Source organism: Agelaius tricolor, unplaced genomic scaffold (assembly GCF_023055355.1).
Source record: "Agelaius tricolor isolate 1412-34295 unplaced genomic scaffold, bAgeTri1.0.p SCAF_8, whole genome shotgun sequence".
Taxonomy (NCBI): domain Eukaryota; kingdom Metazoa; phylum Chordata; class Aves; order Passeriformes; family Icteridae; genus Agelaius; species Agelaius tricolor.
In genome coordinates, this window is record NW_027269268.1 from 21097351 (window position 1) to 21118616 (window position 21266).

Here is a 21266-nt window from a genome sequence, read left to right on the forward strand (position 1 = left end):
CTCCATAATGTCTGAAGCACTCAGTGGACACCAAGGAGTTAATTCACCTCTCTCAGGTTGCAGAAAATAGATGCATTTTTTCACAGGGCAGTTTTGTGTCAGGCAATGAACTGTATCTGTTCACTGGGAGTTCAGCAAGTGCCTCAGTGTGAGGTAAAAAGTGTGAGGGTGCACTCAGAGGCAAACAGGGGCCTTTGAAAACAGTCTAATGTTTGTCTTTTGAAATTATGTTCTTCTAATATTTGATTGAAACAACTGATGAAAACAACTGGGGCATATGCACTGCATAGTTGTTTAAAGAATATGAAGTATCCAGCCATTAACTCCTGTTCTGTGGATTTCCAGGTGGGAAAAAAGAATCATCATTTCATCCCATTTAGAAAGGAACAGGCTGTGTATGTCTCCATAACCAGTGTGCTCTGAAAAAGTTCATGTGCCCCAGGCAAGCCCAGATCCCTGCAGTCACAGATGTGAGACTTGATGGGAAAAGTGGCTTAGTTGTGCTTATTCTCCCTTTTTTTTCCCTGGGGACAGACAGGGGCTACTGCAGGCAGTAGTGAAAACAGAAGCAGCCATGAGGCTTCTCCAATGATGACATCAAGGTTATAATGCATTGTGGTTTTGTCTGAGCTGCATTTTTTTCTTTCTGTGGAAGAGAAGTGATACATTATAAAGCAAAACACATACATCATGAAAAAATACCAAAAGTACTGAAACAGCCCCATTCTCATCTAAGAGTTGGAGCAGGCAGCAAAGGATTATCACATGATATCTCTTTGGAAGACCAGCTAACCATTGTGTGTCTTTCTGGAGGGGGACAGGCTTTTGCCAAACTCAAGTCACTGGGCACCAAGCTGAAGTGCTATGATAAAATATGTGAGGCCAGACCTACTGAATAGAAGTTTAGCATTTGAACCCAGACCCAAGGCAGCTGTTCCATGTGCTGGCTTTAAAATGCTGGTGATAAATGATTTATAATGTCACAGCTAATTTGTCTTTTAAAAATTAGTTACTGTCAGTGCCAAAATCTATGTTATTTTATTTAAGTGAACTGAAACTTCACCTTGAACTCTTCCAGGGATAGTTTTGTTTCAGTTTATCAGACCTGTGGTTTTTCAGTCAGTACAATGCCTGCCAGCTTGTTTGCATCAGAAGACTCATCTAGAACTTCAGTTGTGACTGACTAGAAATCTGCATAAACATATTAGAAGTCCTACACCAAGTGATCTAGTGTTAAAACCAGAGGTGAACATATACCTTTGGTGAGACCCAGGCTTGTTAATCTACCATTCTGAGCTTCTATCATTTAGATAATTTCACAGATTCAAATTAAATGGAAAGTGCATCCTCTACCAAACCAAGACCTTTCACTTGTCACTTTCTCAGTATTTAAGCTGGAAAAAACTAGTTGAAAACCAGATTGGTTTCAACTATACCTTTGCAATGCAGTGTTTCCAATACAACCACACTAGACTAGATGGGAGCAGAGTTCAGACCAAGAGAGATACATATTCTGCCATCTCCTGTGTGTCACAACCTGTCTGTCACTGACTTAGGAGGGACACTTTTCCCTTGCTTTAAGGAACACGTAATGGTGTTTGAAAAAACCTTTCAAGCATCTACATATAAAGATACATAATCTGTAATAAGTATCTAAGCTGCATCCTATTCCACTCTTGTCCTACTAATATTGCTAACATAGTTGATCTTGGTGAAAAATTAATATGGAAAATAACAGGGTAGTTTTGTATAGGCATTTGAAAATATCCTAAATGGAAGCTGCCATTTTTCTGAGAAGACAAATTGCTCCTAGAAAGTTGTTTTTCCTATCTGATCTGTTCTTTGTTGCAGTCTTTCCTAGATGAAGCTTTCTAGAGTAAATTTTCTCACCATCAAAGTGATGAATATTTTCTATCTCCATTTCTCCAGAAAGCCAAGATCCCTGTGCTCAATAGGAACATGGGGCTTGACTGCCCCAAAATTCACAAAGTGTGAGAATGTGAGCATCAAACAATGCCTTAGATCCAGGCAATAGTTAGAGGACACACAGCTGGCCTGCCTCGAGACAGGAGCTGTGTATGGACAGTAGGATACTGGTACCTCATAAGGATGAGATAAAAGACAAAATGAAAAATGCAAAAAAAAAAGGAGATAAAGTTAGTGAGTAAGGATGATCCTCAGAGCCTGAAAAATGAAGGGTCATTTAAAATTGGTCTACTGTTTTTGAATCTTGAATTTTCTTGAGGTTTTGTTGAGGAACTGCTATTTGTGAAAGCTACCTTTGATGTAAATGAACTGTTTTTTTGAGAACAGATATCTTGAAGACCACCTGAGAGATCAGTGTGAATTAATACATTTGCTGCTTTGGGAGAAAAAACATTCAGTCAGCAAAAGCACCAGAAACTGAAAGTGGTTATTTCCACTTACTCTTCTTTTTATTACCATGTCTCACCAGAAAAAATGTTCTTACTCCAAAGATAACAGTCATTCAGCTTGTCCTTGTACAGTGGGGAGAGACCTATGTGCTCAGAAAACCACACAAGGATTACTCTGCTGTGGCCCATGAAATAATTTCTGTCCCCAAACCTGTAAGTCTGCTCTACAAGGATCACGTTCTTTGGTATCATGGAAAACATCAGTAAGAACATGAGGTAGTCAGTTCACCCCACTTGTTTATTATTAAATGGGAGAATAACTCAACTGTTACCAAACCCTGCTTATTGCTGTTTCAAAAAATACTATTTTTTGCTTCAGCTGACATCTGTGCATTTTGTGTGTTTTGCTGCTTTCTACCTTGACAAGAGAACAGAAGAGAGGAAAAATGCAAGAATATAGGCAAAGCTGTCCAACTTTGGTAGCAGCTGAGCCTTAGGGCACATGAAATCCATTCTCATAGGCTTCTTGTTTGTGTGGGGTGCCCTGGTGACTAATAATACAGCTAAGTTCATGTGTGGCCTCTTACATTGGATCACTGGATTGTATTTCACTCATCTGGACAGCTGCCTTTTTTTTTTTCACAAAAGCTGTAGGAATATAACACCTTTGGGATCTCTACCTGATGTGACTGAAATTATTCAATGAGTTACACAACTACTGGAAGGAATTGTGATGGCACAGGCAAAACTAAACACAAAAAGTTAATTCATAATTTCCTCCTTTGCTTCTACTGATCAGACAGTCTTGTTTTTTGGGTTTGGTGTTGTTTTTGTTGTTGTTGTTTGGGGGATTTTTTTTTAATAATTCACCTGCTTTTGGCTTTAACAGTCCAGTTGTGTCAGTCCTGGGCCCAGGTACAAATGAGTAGACAATCAGCACAATCCTGATTGTGCTAAGATGAAAAACTGAGCAAGTGACAAGGCTCAGGACTTTTAGTCAGAGTGTTTACAATGGTGTTTTTATTTTGTTAATGACTCACTGTACTGATTCACCGATGCTTTAGTGAAAGCTGCCTTGTTCAGAGTCTCATTGTTCAAGCAGAGTAAATTGTTCCCAGTAGAAAAGCTTGAAAAAATCCTCTGCTTAAACTAACAACTAAATAAAACTTGTTATTTTAAAGAACATACGGACAAAAGTTTAATTTTAAGCAATAGCAAAACTTTTTTTATCCACCATTTTTTTTCTTGATTTTTTATTGGGAAAAGAATCTTATTCTGTCCTGACACAAAAGCCATGAAGTATCCAAAAATATAGGTGACTCTTCAAGCCTTTGGTACTTGAATGTAATCAGGGCACTAGACCTTTAAATAGATGAAAATAGGGGCTGAAGGTGACTTGGGGGGTTTGAGGCATGGACTTTCATGGGGTGCATATCAAAACTTTGCTTCTGTGACTGTCTTTTGGTAAAATGTTCATTCTGGTAAGGAATGGCTTGAACCACCCTAGAAGGTCTCTGATCAGCAGCTGTCCATTGGTTCTGAGTTACCTCAGTAGGAAAAAAAAAACCACAATAAAACCCCCCAAACAAACAAACAAACAAAAACCCAAAACAAAACTTTGCAACACATTAGATTTGCTTCCCACCTGGAAGCATTTCGAGGATGTAAGGGGATCAGCCTTCGCGTATCTGTTATAAAAACCAGGTTGCTGTAAATGACTTGCTAAACTGTTGCCGGTTTCACCCAACGCACTGGATTTCCCTGCCCCTTTCCAGAGAGGCTGTTTGCGCTGGGAGCCGGGGAGGGCTGCAAGGTCGCTTTGTTTCCACAGCGGGGAGTGCGGGGACCCGGCTGCCGCTTCCCCGAGTGGTGGGTGGTGCTCCGGGCTGCTGGGCGCTGCCCGGGGGAGCCGTCAGGCATCTGCGGACGGGACACCATCCCGGCATGGGGCCAGCTGTTTATTTTCAAAGCCTTTGTACCTCAGGTTACTCGTAAGGCCGATGCTTGGGGAGTTCTGCTAAAGCTGGACCGTGTACGTTCCCTGGTTTGCCTGTAATTTGCAGTTTATGAAAACCAGATGGATGACTGAGCGCTCCGCGAATTAGGGTAGGAATGGGATCTTCTGACATAAGAGCAGCTTTTACAGAAAACATTGAGTTAAGAAGATTCAGGCTCAAGCTAGATTGCTTCTTCCCTCCCCCCCACTTTTGTCTATTTTTACTGCATCATTGGTATGTGTCCAAGGAAAGTCGGCCATATCATTCGGAAATACAAGGGGATAAACTTTTGACTGTCGGATCTCTTCAGGCTGAGGGACTCCAGAGTAAATGAACTGGGAGAGAGAGAATTAAAAGGAGGGATTTCTTTAGATGAACTTTTTCGGTTGTCTGCTCTGCCGAGAGCAGTGTAAAATAACGAAGAAACTGCAGCAGTCCTTTCCCACTGTCTTTCTAAATAATGTAAGTTACCCTTTCACACTCGTCTCTAAATGTTTGTGTGCTGTTTCTGCTTTCGAGTAGTTTGTGAGAGCAGTGGTTTTATAGCCAGTGAGCTCTTGCCAGCAGCTCTGCTGTGTGAGTGAGTGAATTGTTTTGTCTTTCTTTTTCTTTCTTGAGTCAGGGTGGTAGCGGGGAAGCCGAGCAGTTTGACACCGCCTTTCTTTGACAGTCGTGTTAACTCGGCTTTAGCTCGGCTGTCGGAACCTTTAAACCTTTTCAGTGTTTGTGCAGAAATTTGTTTGTAGCTGGCAAAAGACAATAGCAAATGTTTTGATTGAACTCTGCATGTCAGGCTTGCCGTAAGAGTAGGAGCTTCAAAGGGCACTGTGTGATGCTATGTAAAGAAGACAGGATGTGACAAGGGAAAACAAATGTTTCCTGTTCTTTAATATTTAAAAGAAATAATTGAAACAGAGCCAAGGAGTTTGCCTAGGAAAGAAATAGTGATGTTTATTCAGAGCAAAATAATGACTCTGTAAATCTGAGAGGACAATGCCAAGGTCTAATTAGGAGAGACAGTTTACTTTTCCCAGTGGTTCATTTTTTGAAGCTGGAAGTTGGCATTAATGTTGCCATATTCTGTGGTGCTTTTGTGAAGTGTAACTTGAGCCATTACCTGATTCATACCTCTCCATAGGTTAGTGGTGTAGGTTGATTACCCTCCCCTTACTTCATTTTGCTATTTTCAAAATGCAGTCCAGGCAGACTGTCAGGCAGATTGATAGGTTTAAGTAAAAAAAAAAGGGGTATAATTATAGATAACATACCAGGTATTATACTAAGAATGAAGCAAGAAACAGACCAAGAAAATCATCCTGAACTCAAACATTTATCAGGCCAAAGCAATGACATAAATGTTAATTTATAGGGGGAAAATTGTTGTGAAAGTACAATGACTAAATAAATATTTCTTAGGTAAGGATGTAGCTTAAGAAAAGTTGCTTTCTGTTCCAGCCTTGGATTTTTTGTTTTTGTGGGCAAGGAATTTATTATCTAGATAATAGTCTATGGCCAACTATTGTGATCTAATAATCAGAAGGTTTTTTTCTCAAAATTCCACATTGCTGCTTGTGTGAAAACAAATGACATTGACTAGAAATACTAATGAGAACTTCTAGACAATGTGAATATTTTTAATAAACTTGGAAATATAAACTGTAGGGCTTGAAAAGCATATTAAAAGGTTTGTTTTGTTAAAATCTGTATAAACGTGTTTATTTTCAAGTTAGTCCCATAATTTTATGGATGATATCTAAAGCATGGTTCTAGAGTGAAGGTATTGGAAAGCTGCTGTACCTGGTCTTGGGATTGTATCATCCTGCTCAAAAACACAGGCAGCAGAAAGAGGAGGTTGTTCCCTGTTTCCAGAGAGTTTGGGGGAGGAATCAGTCTGTTAGCTGCTAACAAAATGAAATAAGGCTTCTGTGCTTTGGCCCTCATCCAGAACTGCTTACCATAAACCAAAGGTTTCCTCAAACATCTCAGCAAAGCATTTTACAAACTTGAGTGGTGAAGACACTCCCATGTCTGACCTGGACCTGCAGTGCCCACAATTTAGTTATAAAGAACAGGTTTGTGTTTTCTTCATGGAGGGTTCATTTCAGTTCTTGAGATTCATCCTTTTTCATGAGAAATGGCTTTGATAGGCCTTTAATAATGACATCTTTCTTCAGGGAGAAGGCTAAACAGAACTTTGGTTCAAGGAGCATCTGTAACACTGCTTGAGGGCCAGAAGGAAACTTTAATTGGGTTTTATGACAGAACCAATTCTAGATTTGATTACAGGGTTTCTGGGAAGACGGAAGGATTAAAATCATGCAAACAATTATTTCAGTCAAGATATTTCAGGGAAATATCTTTTGATTTCTTTATGTAATTTGCAAAGGGAGACAGGGAATGCAACCTTCTCGACACAGAATAAAAAATAGAAGTATGTATACATTTAAGGCTTTGGAGAAGTGGTGGAGGTGTGTCTTAAAAGTTCATCCTTTTCATGGCACTGATATTTGATGAAATCTTGTGTTTGAGGCTAGATTTGAGACAAGCAGTGTCCATGGTCTGGTGGCATGTGCAAGTGCTGTCTGAATTCTGCTATGTCCAGCAGCATGCACAATGTTTGGAACATTAGACCTTACCTGGACAAAGATGGTAATTCTGCTGGGGGATTTCCCCAGCCCATGGTACTATTCTTTCTCTGACAGTCCTGGTTTTAACTTGAAGCTCAAGTTGTTTACTGGAAAATCCCAGATAATTGGTGCTTGAAGCAATCATGAAAGCATGCTGGGCCTGTCTTTGCCTGATAATGGAATTTCATTAATTCATAACAAAACTAGAATTTGGACAGCTTATGCAAACACAGTGATGCTCCTGATTCCTTTGAGGAAAACTGAGGAATTCAATTAACTGGAAAGGTACTGGATGTTCTAATCCAGAGAACAAAGTGTTGTACATTACTATACTGAAGCTGAAATTTAATCGTCTGCATAAAGTATTAAACATACACAGTTTTGCAGAAACATGAAGTACTGTGTCTAGACATATGAACTATTTTTATAAAAACAAAGGCACAATGTATAGTATAGGTTAGGATAAATCCTTGATAGTAGGTTAGGATAAATCCTTGAGACACATGTAAAAGCATTTGATTTGATCTGCTGGCAAGCACATTGTCTCATCAGAATTAAATGTGTCTGAGGATACAAGTGTAGCTAGTTTGTACTATTTTTTTATACACAGCAGCAAGCATATATTACTGCAAATAATAAGTTCAGTTTATAAAGAATGTTCTTTAACACAATGGCATTATATAAGGGAATAACACTTTAGATTTAATCAGTTGTTTACAGACAATGCAGTATTCTCTATTATAAAATGCCACTAATTCCAAAGCCCAAAAAATTTCTCCTGGAATTCTGCCCATCCGTATTTTGCAGGGTAACATATATAAACACGTCTTTTTCAGTTATTAAAGAAATCCAGTGACTGCCAGATTGCAGTGCACTGTAGCAAATGCTGCACTTGGCTGACACCTTCAACCAAAATTATAATTCTCAGTAATTATATGCTATTTCCAGAGACTTGCAGGTTGTTCTTTTGTTTTCTGTAATGTTTCCTGGTAAAAATAACAAAGGTGGGGAGAGCTAACCATGTGAAATGCATGGCATGGGCTGTTAAAAAAACTAGACTGAAAACAAGAATCAATATTTGTTGGAAGAAATCAATATAGGAAAGAAAATAATGACGATTTATAGGTTTTTAGAATACCGAAGGGACACGAGCAGGGCTTAGCAGTCACATAAATGCACTTTACCTCTCTATATCTCAATTTTTCATAACTTACTTTTCAAGACATGATCCTTCTGTTAGAGTTGGACTTGCTCTTCTATTTGTTATGTGACATGAATGGATTGCAGGCAGTCCCTTGGTGTGCTGTAAGGTTTGTGTTAACATGTCTGTAAAGGAAAGAGCTGCTTGGTTGCAAACACTTAACAAATGAAATTTGGAAGAATTCCTGTTTTGTGCACTAGATTTTTTTCCTTCCTTTTTATTTTTGATCAACTGAAATAAAGAATGCCTTCCACTGAACAAAGCTCAGGCTGACCTTTGGAGAAATGAAAATGGCATTTCATGTCAAACTTTCTGAAGGGTTTTATTTCTGTCAAGACCATGTTTTATTTCTGTGGTTTAAATAGATAAATATTTATTGTATGAATTGTAATGTTAAAGGTATTTGCCTTGGTTTTCTACCACAGGCTGTCTAAACATTTTCTGTCCATAATCTGTAGACATATTGCATGTCACTCCTTCTAATAATTGGGGTGCCTGGTTATATTTGGATTGGGCATCACTTATTTTGAAAGGTAATTTTAGCTGGAAGTCAGTAATTTAGCTTGATAACAGTTTATAACTGGAATACCATACTCTGAAACAAATTATGTAACGTGTCACTAATGTTCTGTGTGGGGACAGCCAAGGATCTAGTCAGCTGAGAAGTCTGCTGGCAACCAGGCAGCCTTCCTAGTTGCTAGCTGGACTTTAGGGCAAAAACTCAGAAGCAAATCTCATTCAAAAGGAAGAATTGAAATTGGAAATGCAAATGACATATAGTTCTTGAGGTACTGAACAGGTAGATGTAGCAGGTAGATGTTGGCTGGCTCTATCCATCTGTCTAGTTGCAGTAGGGTTAAAAGAGGCACAGCTAAATTAAGAAGAGACTAATCATAGACATGTGTAAAATGTTAGCAGCTTGTATTCTGGCACTTCTTACATTACATGGTGACCTTGCTAACACAAGCATCAAAAGAAACTCATGCTGAAATGGCTGTGATGGTTTATTGCTAAACAGTAAACCTAGGTGGTAATAACATAAGAATATGCCCTGCACCTAGGAGAAGAGAAATGACTTAAAAAATTTACTGTAATCACGTATATACTTAATATTCCCCTGGAAGAACTCCAAACAGCTCTGCTTTTTGTGGTCAGTACTTTTGCTCATGTGTAAAATTATTATTAATTCTGTCTCACTTTAAAACCATCTGAATATTATCAATTTTAGATACATTGTAGGAGTGGTTAATTACATGGATGGTGATTTTCAGTCCTTATGCCAAGGTGGATGCTCTTTGTGGAAGAGACATAAGGATTGAAGTAGATGCAATTACATTTGATCAGATTTTAAATGCTTGAGATGACTGTTCAGCAATTTGCTTGCTCCTAATCTAGTATGGATTTATTTGTCTAAGTGTTATTAGTCTGCCTAAACATGTGTATGATCAGTTTATTTATGGGTGACTTTCTGTTCTTTTGTCATGGAAAGCTATTTGTTTTGTGCTGCCATGAGCTTCTGTTCTTGATATTTTTTCTTGTAGTTCTCGAAACAAAGAATGACAATCCCACTTCTTTTTTTCTTTTTTTTTTTATTTTTTTTTCTTTTTTTCTTTTATATATAATGGGTTTGGAATGCTAGTTTTGAGGATACTTCTTCAGCAAATGTGTAATTTGGAAATTTGTCATGCCTGGACTGATGGCTTAAAAAGAGTGTTAGTCCCTGTGATGATCTATACTGTGCTTGCCTCATTCTACACCAAAGTTCAGCAGAACCTGGTTATTTGTGAGCCTGAAGGTGTGTGATATCTACCAGTGTGTTTTGTGAAGTGCTCAGGAGTTGATTTAGCAAGGAAAGAACAGTGCCCATATTATTTTGAACTACATAACTCTGAATAGTATGAAAACATGAAAGTGCAAAATGCTCCTGCACCTTTTGCAGAACAAAAGCCCTCTGAAGTAGTGATAGAATCTTGAGAAAATACGCTTGAAACAATTACTTACAGCACAACAACAGATTGCACTCAAAAGATTGACCTGAACTTGGAAATGTTCTTGAAAAGATCCCAACAATTACGGATTTTGTGTGCCTCTGAATGCATTAATCTCTGTAGTGGTCCTTGGAGAGACAGTAAGTGTCCCATATTTAGCCCCAACCGTATTTGGCCCATGATCTGTACTATTTGAGAACTTGCATATTTTGTGAGAAATGGGACTTCCAAAAGAGCAGGTGTCAGCAGTTTCAGTGATGTCTTTGGGGCTCTCTGGTTCTTCTGTGAACAGCTGTAAATTGCAAATATTGTAAATCCCTCTACTTAAAAATTCTTCAGGAACTAAAATGACCCCCAGGAATGAAAATGCAGGACTGAGGAGCAAGCCATTTACAACATACATAAACTCATGAAAAGGCAAAGCTGCCATGTTTCTCTGCATTCACACAGGTTTTTTGATTTGGTTTTGCTTTTTCTGTTCCTTTTCCAGTAAGGAAACAGTATTCATGAAATTCCCTTCTACAACTTTCTCTCCTGTAATCCCTCTATTGGTGGAAGCGGTAATGTAAACCTTCAGGGACTAACTCCCACAATATAAATCTCTGCAGGTGCTGGTTTGTATTGTTTCTAGGTTATTTTGGTGGGGGGCTTTTTGTTTCTCTTTTTTTTTTTTTTTTTGGTTGTTGTTGTTGTTGTTTTGGTTTTTTTTATCATGAAAGTAGATTTAATTTGATATCTAGAACTCAAGTAATTGCACTGTGCTGAAGTTAGGAAACCCAGGGCCAACATGTCAAGTAGAGCCACAGATTATTTCATAGCATCTGATGGTGTTTTTTTCTCCTGAGTGTTACTCTGACACAGTACTACAATATGGGTTAATATGTGGTCTTTCTAAAGTGCTTCTAAGTTTTACTGGATCCTCTTCAAAGAACTGGTTCTTCTCTTATTACATAATTCTTAGTCAGCTCTGAGTAGTTTTGTGAGCAGCAGATCTTTGTGCATCTCAGCTCAGAAAATATAAGAAAGACAAAATTAAGTGTTGCACCATGAATATTTCATTCTCTTTATCCAATAAGCAGTGATAACTTTTTGTCTTGCATCTAAAACAGTTGGAAATAAATTTTGATTGTAAAATACAGACATGTTCTGAGATACTTAGTTCCTGATTAAAGACAAATAACTTTTCATTAGTTTACAGAAGTAATCGTTTACTTAAAATGCAACCCTTTATTACACAGAAAAGGAAGACATTAAGTATTGGAGGATCGTTCTATAAGAATTGCACTATATGTTCTGTGTAGGCAGAGAATCCCCTCATCCCTTAGCTTCCTCATTTTAATTAGGTTTTACTATTCCATCCTATAAAACTTAGTAAAAACCAGATTAGATTAGAGCATGCAAAAACATTTGTATAATAAGGTGGATTTGCGAAAAAAAAAAAAAAAAAGAGTAGTTCCATTTCCTCTGTTGGCACAGTTTAAAATTTTTGTTTGTCGTATCAGAAGCTGACATATTACACAGTCTTGAATACAGTTAATTGTAAAAGCAGGAAGATTTCTTCCCATATTTAACTTTTGGGATGGGTTTTTATCTGTGCTCCTGAATGGTGGCCTTTATCCTCTGAACAGCCTGCTCTGAAGATGTGCACAGTCTGAAGGGACCTCTGATGATGAAGGTATGCAGCTTTTAAATGAGAAGAACCAGGACAGTGATCAAGGCATCATTTCCCCAAGCTCTATGACATTGCTTAATACATTAATAATACAGAGTATCTATGCAGAGAAACCAGAAAAAGGAAATATCACTGGAAGTCTCTTTTTTTTTCTCAAGGATAAAGTAAATTTGAAAAGGTAAGAGGAAGAGGGAAAAGAAGTTCTAGGTTATTATTGCATTCACTATAAAAGGTTCTCTGCTTGGGGTGATGCTTAGTCATTCACCATTATTGGGAGTCTTGTTTGTGTGACTTGTAATGGGTAAACTAAATGCTAAAGGCCCTAAGTGGCATTTCTCATGCAACAGTGGTGTAATAAGGCAGATGTCTGAGGGATTTTTTCACCTGACATCCCTAAATGGCCCAGCTTTGCAAAGTGGCCCTTTTTTTTGCAAAGAAGCAGCCCTGTAAAGCCATTCATGGCAATTAACTATGCCAAAAGGGAGTGGCTAATATGAGGCTCCTGTGATGTCTGCTCTGAGTAATTTGAAGGTTTGTCTGGGTCAAATCAAAAGTAAATCTGGCCTAGCCTTATAATTTGGATGGTTGCTGACAGTAGATGCCTACAGAAGAGCACAAGAATGGATCAGAGATATTGTGGTACTCTTCAAAATGATCTTCTGTATTCAATAATTTGTGCTTCCAGTTCTGCTCCTGGTAGAGGTGGTGTCTTTAATAAATTTACTCACCAGGAATTTGTCCCACTCTCCTCAAATGCCTGTAAAATATTAACAACTGTAGCACCCTGGACAATGGGTTTTATAGCTCACAGGGTGAAGAATTATCCAGCACATTACTGGTATCTGCAAAAGAGGCTTCTCGTCTGTGGCCTGTAAAAAGGAATAGTAAGAAACAATAGATACAAATAGCGAAAAAACAATACATTGTGAATAAGATTTAACTCAAGTGGACTCCACCTGCCAAAAACCTAATGACTACTGTTTCATCAACCTTCCAAAAGCATTTAAATTATTTGGAATAAGTCCTAAGAGCCGCACACTGTGGAATGTGAATTAGAGAAGTTATGTACCTGAGGCAGGGCTGTCTCTATGTCCTGTTTGTAACTGGCTTTCCACTAGGATTTCTCAATTCCTTGTAATATCAGTGCTTACATCTGGTTACTCTGCATACACCTCTCGTGGGTTTTATCACTTAGGTGTATAATCTGTTTCAGTAACAACATGGTGCATCTTGTCACAGTTATCACAAGGACTATTCCTAAAATCTCAGGCAGTTCTTATATCCACTTATAGAGTTTGCAAAGGAAAGAGGATGCTAAGATCTGCCCCTATTCCTGACTGCAGGAGTTTCATACTATATGAGCCACTGTCTTGCGCCTCTTTCTTTACAAAGACAGTCCTTATCTAAATTGATGGCTGGCTATGCAAACTTACTTTGTAGTGTAGAAAGTGCTTAGTGTCACAGATTCAGTTACATAGCAACAGTCTAACTATGTTTGGCCTTAAGATGCAGGTTACCTATGTTTGCAAGGGAGCTTGTATGCTGTGTAGCAGGTGCCTATCACAGCAGGATTCTGGTACTTGAAAGAGATCTCCAGGGGCTATCACAATCCAAGTGATAATGTGGTTGATTTAAGACAATATTGCTCTTATCTCTCCTGATGCCAGATTTTTTTTCCAAGTGCCTTTTTTTTGTTCAACAGACAGATGCATTCACATGGTTATTATATTATAGTTTCTGATACTGTCTCCTAATTTGCTTTTCATGTACACAAAAATGTAGTTGGTTTCCTGTAACGCAAAAAGGATGTGTTTTCATGCAGAAATGAATGTCCTGTATATCCCAGTTCAGCTTGGGAGAGTCTTAAAATTGTGCATATGAGTGGTTCTGCTTTATTCCTCTTTCATTAGCTGTTGCTTCTTAAGTTGTGATGCCAGTTGAAAAGACTGACATTCATGCAGGAGCGCATGTACAAGGTCTCCTGAGAATGTAATTTTTGCAGAAATCTAACCTACATCAGAGCTGAGCATTTGCTCATGAGCAGCCTAGCAATACCCCATAAGGGCCTTTGGGCATCTGGCCTGAACCTGCAAGAGATGTCTAAGAGGAAGCTTAGGAGAGTTGTTTTTGGAGATGAAGGGTAAAGGTAGACAGCTTTGTGTCATGTATAAAACCCTGTACTTCAGGGAGGAGGCTTGGGGAAAGCCTGGGCTGAGCCAGAGTGGCCACTTGGTAGGACTGTCTGGGGATCCTGCCCACCCAGGGGTTTGATGGACTTTGCAGGCAGATAACACATGTTACTGTGGCTGTGGTAAAACTCTGCTGTGGAAGCACATGCTGGGAATTGATGCATTCCTGCAGGAAAGGCACAAGGTGCAGGGAGCACTTAATCCCTGCTGTGGAAAGGTTTCAGCTATTTCCAATAACAACAGTTCTTTAAAGAGGAGCGCTGGCGGGCAATCAGCAAATGAGTGTCCTTGCTGAAGACTGGAAGGACATGTTTACTGCGTGAAGTTCAGCCATTGGGTGTTTCCAGGTTTTGAACTGCTGGAACTGACTACTGGAAAGTCAAATAGAGTGTCCCTGTGAGTGTGGAGGTGGAGGACACAGCGTCACAGCTGGCACGCTCGAGCCCTGAGCACTTTGAGCTCCCACCGAGAGCTGTAGATGGCTTTTTGCTACAGTTGTTTGGGCTGTTCAGCTCCTGTGCCCACAACCATTGTTAAAACCCACAGAGCTCCTTTTGCCAAGGTTGTCCTGACATTGTTTCTCACTACTGCTGGTGCTGCCAGACTACCTGCTGCACATAGCTATGTGTTTACCTACTTGCTGTGAAAGCTCAGCATTGCACTTTTGCCAACATAAAGAGCCTGCCTGGGTAAACTTCTGCCTGCCACTTAACGCTTGAGCAAGGTTTTCTCTGAACCCAACGACCACATACATGTTTAGACTTATTGCTGTGTTTTTGAAAGATATTTTGGTTCAGAAGAAGACTTGGCAGATATAAAAGTTAACATCGTTGCTGGGCTATGGACAAGAAAATGAGGTGGGTACTGCTCAACAGCTAAGGTAAATATGGAGGTGCAGCAACCAATATTTTGTGTTTAAACAATATAAATGTTTCAGAGGATGTGAACCTGATTTTAGGCTGCTCACATGCTGGAGCGGAGCTCTTTCTTCTCCCTCCTTCTTAGTCCTTATTCCAATATGTGTTTTTGTGCTAAGATGATAATTCCTTCCCTTTCTGCCTCCATTTTTGCTTTTTTTAATACTTAGAATCTATCTCCTGTTTCTTGCTGTGAGACACCTAAGGTGGTTTGGGTTTCTTTACCTCCTAGGTTGTATTTCATGTGTTATATTTGATGGGAAGTGGGAGTTTTGAAGGCTGCAAGAAAAACAATCTAAAGGATTGGCACTCTCTTAAGTTAATTTTGTGAAGAGGTTACGTGGCTTGTAATGATTGCTGAGTGCAGCCTTCTCCCTTGCTGATTTGAATTTCATGCTAGTTCACCAAAATCCTACTGAATTAAATGGAAACAACAGAGTCATTTTTGGTGGTCATCAGAGAATATGTGACTAGACTCCAGCACCTGAAGTGTGTTATCTCCCCTAAAGTGAGAGCTGCAGTGGACATGCAGTGTGGGGCAGATCCAGTCTCAGGAGGGAGTGGAGGGGATGGTCTCTACAATCTTCACCATACAGCTCAGTACCAAAAGCATTGAACATTTTCTGCTTGCATTTATTGTTTTTTTCCTGTTGCTCAGCAACTCTGAAGAAAATGCCTAGAGCATTTTTCAACATATCTTATATCTAATAGTACATAGAAAAGACCAAGGACCTCTTTCCAAATGGATTCCTGATCAGCCTCCTTCTTTTTGCTCTATTGCCTGTCTTCCTGCTCCTGGAAGTGTTAACAGTTAATTAGTGTGGAGCCTTCATGGAGCACTTTTATTTCAAGTAACATTTCCCAGCAGATGTTTATGGAAGCAGCAGTGTTTTCATGTGCAGTTTTAATTATTTGTCTTGGTTTTATTTGTGCCTGTGTACCTATAAAGGCTGAACAGAGACCTGTCAGTGTTCACAAAATAGGTGGACCTAGAGAGTCAAAAATGTGTAAATGTAAGGGTGATGGTAATAGTAATGGTAGTCAGGGAAGGGTTTTTTCAGTAGAGATGCTCTTACTGCTTTGGATGCCAAGTATAACATTTAAAATTCTTTTACTTATGACTGCATAACATCTAGTTCCTGAAATAATTACTTCGACATACCTTACTGCAGATTTTTTTTAGGAGCTCCCCTGAGAATATGACATTCTATTAAACATGGAAAGGGCCCTAAGTTACAATTCTGATGCTGTAATTTAATCTGATACTTTTATCCTTTTCTTTCCCTTGATGTGTCCTTCCTATTAATTTCCTACCCCTTCTCTTTGAAATCTCCTTTTTGAAAATTTGGGGTATTTGGTTGAGGATTCATGGATGCCCGTCCATGCGATGTTGTCTCATGTGCAGTAAATTTAGTGTGTTCCGGCTGTTTTGGAATTTATTGTGCAAGACCCTGAACTCAAAAAGAGGTACTGAACACCTCAGACAAATAACCTCTCAGTTGGTGATGACTGTGTGATCACACAAGCTCTAACCTGCCAAACTTGTCCCTTGGTGTGTGCCGGGCAGCCACCAGTAGGTCCCCTCTCCATCCAAAGACAGGACAGCTGGGAGATAGGGTCTCTGGGGATAGAAGCAGGACTATTCACCTCCAAAGTGGGGTGGAGAAGGGCTACTGCAGAGGCACAAGTTGTGGGGATGAGGAGAGAATAAATGTGGGTATTAGATGCCAGCCCTAACCTTCCCTCCACAAACTGGAGTGTAAAGCATTAGTATGGTGATGTCTTAAGAGGTCCACCCACGTTTCAGGAGCTCACTCTTTTGTGAGCTTTGATTACAGGATGGGGAAAGGAGGAAGAAAAAAGAATAAATCATTAAACATGTAACCCTATTAAGCAAGGCTTTAATTTGTAGCAGTGGCTACTATTCCTGTTATTCCTTCGCCTTCAGCAGCTAAAAACTATTTTAAAAAAATCTAATTCATGACATCTGCATCTGACAGTGATACTGAAGGTCAGCCCATTGCTGTGCAGAAGGAATGCCAGAATACAGAGATTGTTTCTGGTGACTGCAGTGCCACTTCAATGGCAATAGGGGGAAAAGAAAGAATAACACGAGGGGGAGAAAAGCAGATTTTGTCTGGTGCTTCCTGACTTGCAACTTGAGTGGTGGAGAGAGGCAGGAAGTGCAGTCCTGCCAGAAAGGCTCAGGCTGGCTGAGCAGGGAGGCCAGGCTGTCCCAGCCGTGCTGCAGTTGTGCTGCAAAAGCCGCAACCTTGGCAAGCTAAACTAGGCATAAGCAGAAGGTAGAAGGAAATAAAAGAGGGTGGCAAAGTCATAGGAGGATGGGTGCTGGGCTGCTGGGAAAGTTTCCAGCATTACATCCCAGGCAAACCTTTCAAGTTGTTTGCCTCCCAGGCTTTGATAAATCCCTTGTGTTGGATCACAAGCTTTGGGAAAAAGCATCTGCTCTGCTGGATCATAAGATGAGGGAATGACCATGGCTCACGGCTGTGGCTGGTGGGGGGGAACCAGGACCTAGCAGAGCTTCTTTTGGGGCAGACATGCTCTCTGGCTACAAATCCACATGGGAGGACGCTGTTGCTGTTCTCAGAGGGTGTGAGCTACAGCCTGGACTGCTGGAGGATGTGGAGTGAGGGCTGGAAGTTGCACTTGCTCTCTGGAAGCTGCTGGGTCTGCATGGGTTCACAACTGCAGCAGTGAAAGGTAGAGGCCGCCGGCTCATAAGGAAGACTTAGGCCCCTTGATTCCTGGTTGTGGGCATGGCTCCACAATGACAAAACTTTGCTGTTTCACCCCACTTGCTCTCCTGGCACCAGGGTCAAATTAGGGATGTGTGGAGCTGTGTGATGGCTGTAACAGCCCATCCTATGCTATTTGTGTTCCTAATCTAATCCTCATTTCCAGTATGTTGGCTTTGGGTAACTGATTTCTGGTCTCTCACATCTCTTACTTTTCAGTCAGCCTTAATTGCCAGGACTGTATTAGCTGGTCATTTAGTTTGAACTAACCCAATATTTTTTTTTCTGCTGACCTTAAAATCGCTTGTACAGCAGGGTGAGCTAGACTACTCTCATTCAGTCAGTTTATAGTATAGGCTTCAGTGCAGACCATAAGTCTTAACTTGGAGTGTTTGGATGACTTATTTAATATTATCAATATCTACATATGACCCGTAAGTTAACTTTGAGTTTTTTTGGTAGCTTAATAATCATGACTTCCCTAAGAATATGAATTCAGGTTGTGTTTGTAACAGGGGAAACAATAAGTTATTCAAAACCCAGGACATTTACAAGGGATGACAAGAGAAGCTTGATCACTCTTCCATGGCACAACAAAGATGGCATGTACTATGTATTTTCTTCTCCAGAACTTTCTTCAGTAGTCAGCAGTGACACAGATAAGTCAACAGCAACAATGAAATGCAGCAATTTTCTGAGGAAAAGTAGCCTATTCTTTTTAAAATAAAACCAGAAAAACAACAAACAAAACAAAGCATATAATGACCACCCCCCACCCCCATCTCCCAGCACAAAAGACATACACATACAATAAACCTATTTGAATGAGTCTGGTTGTAACTGCTATGGGGGTAAAGTGCAAGACTGAATCAATTTCCTCTTCACTAAGGAGAAGGAACCCACGTATCAACACATAACAAGAAAAATCTCAGAGAAATGCTATGTCTTTTGTCTCGATTTCCTTGCCACAGTAGCACGTTTTTGTTCTGTTGAAGAAGCAGGATAATTTGTGGAGTATCAGCTCATTGTCAGCAGGCAACTTTTCAGAGTTAATTTTAACAGAACAGCACTTTGAAGGAATCTCTCTTTTGGAGGTGTATTTCCCTATCAGAGTGGCTGCAGCTGTGGCTCCAGCAGTGTCCTTTGGCCATGAGGTATGTTATGGGATCAGTTCAGAGGGGTATGTGGTCCTTACCACTGACCATAAATGGAGATAGTAATTTGAGTGATATTGGTCATTCTGTTTTAGTGTATGTAAATGCAGTGTTAGAAATGAGCAAGCAACTAAATTATACCTGCACGCTTCCGTCCGACAGTCTTCAGTTCTGGGGGTGCCGCTCCTGAACTTTATCTCTTGATTTTTGTTATAAGTGTCTTGTTCCACTGGCAGAAATAAAAGGCCTTGGATCCTCTTGTTGTGGGAGTGAAACTTTTTGCTTGTTCTTTGCAATACAGATTCCTCAGACAGTTTAAAAAGAAAACCAAAAACCTCCCCGAACCAAAGATAAAAAAACTATGTCTCCAAAAACATGCCTGAAATCTCTGGCCTTCTTTTAAACTGTGAATCCTGCTGTCCAGATGCCTGCTACTCTTAAATGTTGGAGCTAAAATGAAACATACCTTGTGCTTTCTCTTTGATTGAGTCCAGCACATGTTAAGGGAGTTAGAGGGGCAGTATTTTGGCACAGGCACCCCAAACCCTGATACATGCGCACACACTGCCTGATGTTTCATTATAAACTGGATTACAACATGCCTTCACCCTGTGGGAATATTGTCCAGGGAAACCAGGCTGGATCTGCCTGATACATAAAATGATCTGGCTAAATGATCATTAAGTGGAAAGTAAAGGATGTGTGCAGAATTTGTATTTTCAATAGGAATTTAGATTACATTTCAGTCACACTAAATGATTTTTAATACTACTTAACTCATCAATTCAAGAGTGGAATAAAATGGAAACCGTGCTTAAAGAGCTTGGGACAACATTTTAAACTTCTAAAATAGCTATATCTGTCCTAATTAAGTCGGGGTGGCAAAGAGAGTATTTAAGCCCCACGTGTTTTCTTATTGATGCAAATGGTGCTTTGTGTTCTTTTATTTGTGGGAAGCTTTGTTAGCCTCAGTTAGCTGAAATACTTGCATATGATTTGGTTTTTTCAAAAGAAAAGATACACTGTATTTAGAGATGCAAATACTACCTTGTCTGCAAAACCCACCAGCTGTTATACTGGAAGACAAAGCTAATTCTATGTTGCTTTACTTCAGTAGTGTGTGCATATTCACAAGGAGCTTTTTAACAACCTTCTCTGCTTAGCTGAAAAATGGCAGGCACCAATTTTTTATTTTTTTTTTATTTCTTTGGTAACAGCTGAGTAAAATCAGAGTTAATCTGTGAAATAAAAAAAAAAGTAAGCAAGTAAATAGATTAACTATGATAATAATAATAATAATAATAATATACCTTTTCATTAATGTTTATAGAAAAGTTGAACAGTCTGTTAGCTTTGATTCTCAAATTCCTTGAATATGAGTTTACTACTTGCTGCCTTGAATATTTGACTTGAGACTGAGTCAGGTCAAATATATGGCTCTGTAGTAGAAGCTGCTGCTGGTTTGTGTGTTAGTCGCACAGTTTTCCGGAGAGGCTCTTTGCTTCTGCTTTAAACATCTGGAGAGTGACTAAGAGCATTTGTGGGGTCTTTTGTTGCTTCTTAAAGTTGGAGCAGGGAAGAATTACGTTCCAAGAAATACCCAGAATCCTGGAAAAATCCGAGTGGAATCATTAAGTGTTAAACTTTATCTTCTTTATAAACGAAAGTGCTTTCGTTTTATCTCTGGCAGCTGTCCTGGTAATGGGTGTTATGTAATACTTACTCTCTCCTTCGGAGTTAAATCCTTTTTCCGATTTGTGAGTAGTATTTGCATATGTATTTCTTAGCTGCATTGACATGCCAGATGCACAGTGGTAGCTGTCTCCGCCTGCTAATCCTGTAATAACATTCTGGTGACCAAATTCAATGGCCGTGCGTGGAGCCTCGGAACAGCTGATTGCTGAGTAGGGAGGAAAAAAAAAGAGCCCAGCGAATCTGGTTGCAGCTCTCTGCTGCATCCCCATCCCACAATCCCTTGCACCATTTGCTGCAGTCTTTCTACACAGGCTGAGTGAGAAAAAGATGTGCTAAATAAAGATTGATTGGTTTGAATCCTGAAGGGGTCTCCCACTTGTAAATGACCCAGGGAGAAAAAAAAATTCATGACGACTTCACTGGGCCTCCTCTTATTCTTCCATTTTTCTTTCCACCTGTCCTCTTCATGGAATGGAGCGTCATTCCTTAGAGCACAAAATCTCTTGTGCATCTGATAATGATTGTGCTGTGATAGGGACTCCTTAGCAGTCTTATGCGTGAGGCTTGAAATATGATGGTTTGTTCGTTTGGATTACTGCGGAACTGCAGCTCCGTCCCTGCAAGGATTTTATCCTCAGCACTGCACTGATTAAGCTATTTTTCTACAAAGATGGGTAGGTCTGAAATGCTCA

At 39.8% G+C, this 21266-nt stretch overlaps 1 protein-coding gene across 20 annotated transcripts in view; it reads left to right on the forward strand.

Moving 5' to 3' along the window:
- The window catches only part of TRIM2 (tripartite motif containing 2), an 87660-nt gene that overhangs the window by 23859 nt on the left and 42535 nt on the right, over positions 1-21266 (forward strand). For 4 of the 20 annotated variants that reach the window (XM_071431901.1, XM_071431904.1, XM_071431898.1 and 1 more), the window contains exon 1: positions 20855-21248. The exons of 15 other annotated variants lie outside the window; for them this stretch is intronic. The gene's annotated coding sequence lies outside the window, so the exon portion shown is untranslated. Of the gene's footprint in view, positions 1-4682; positions 4835-20854; positions 21249-21266 lie in introns of those variants that run through there. One more of the 20 variants, XM_071431912.1, reaches the window with a different exon arrangement.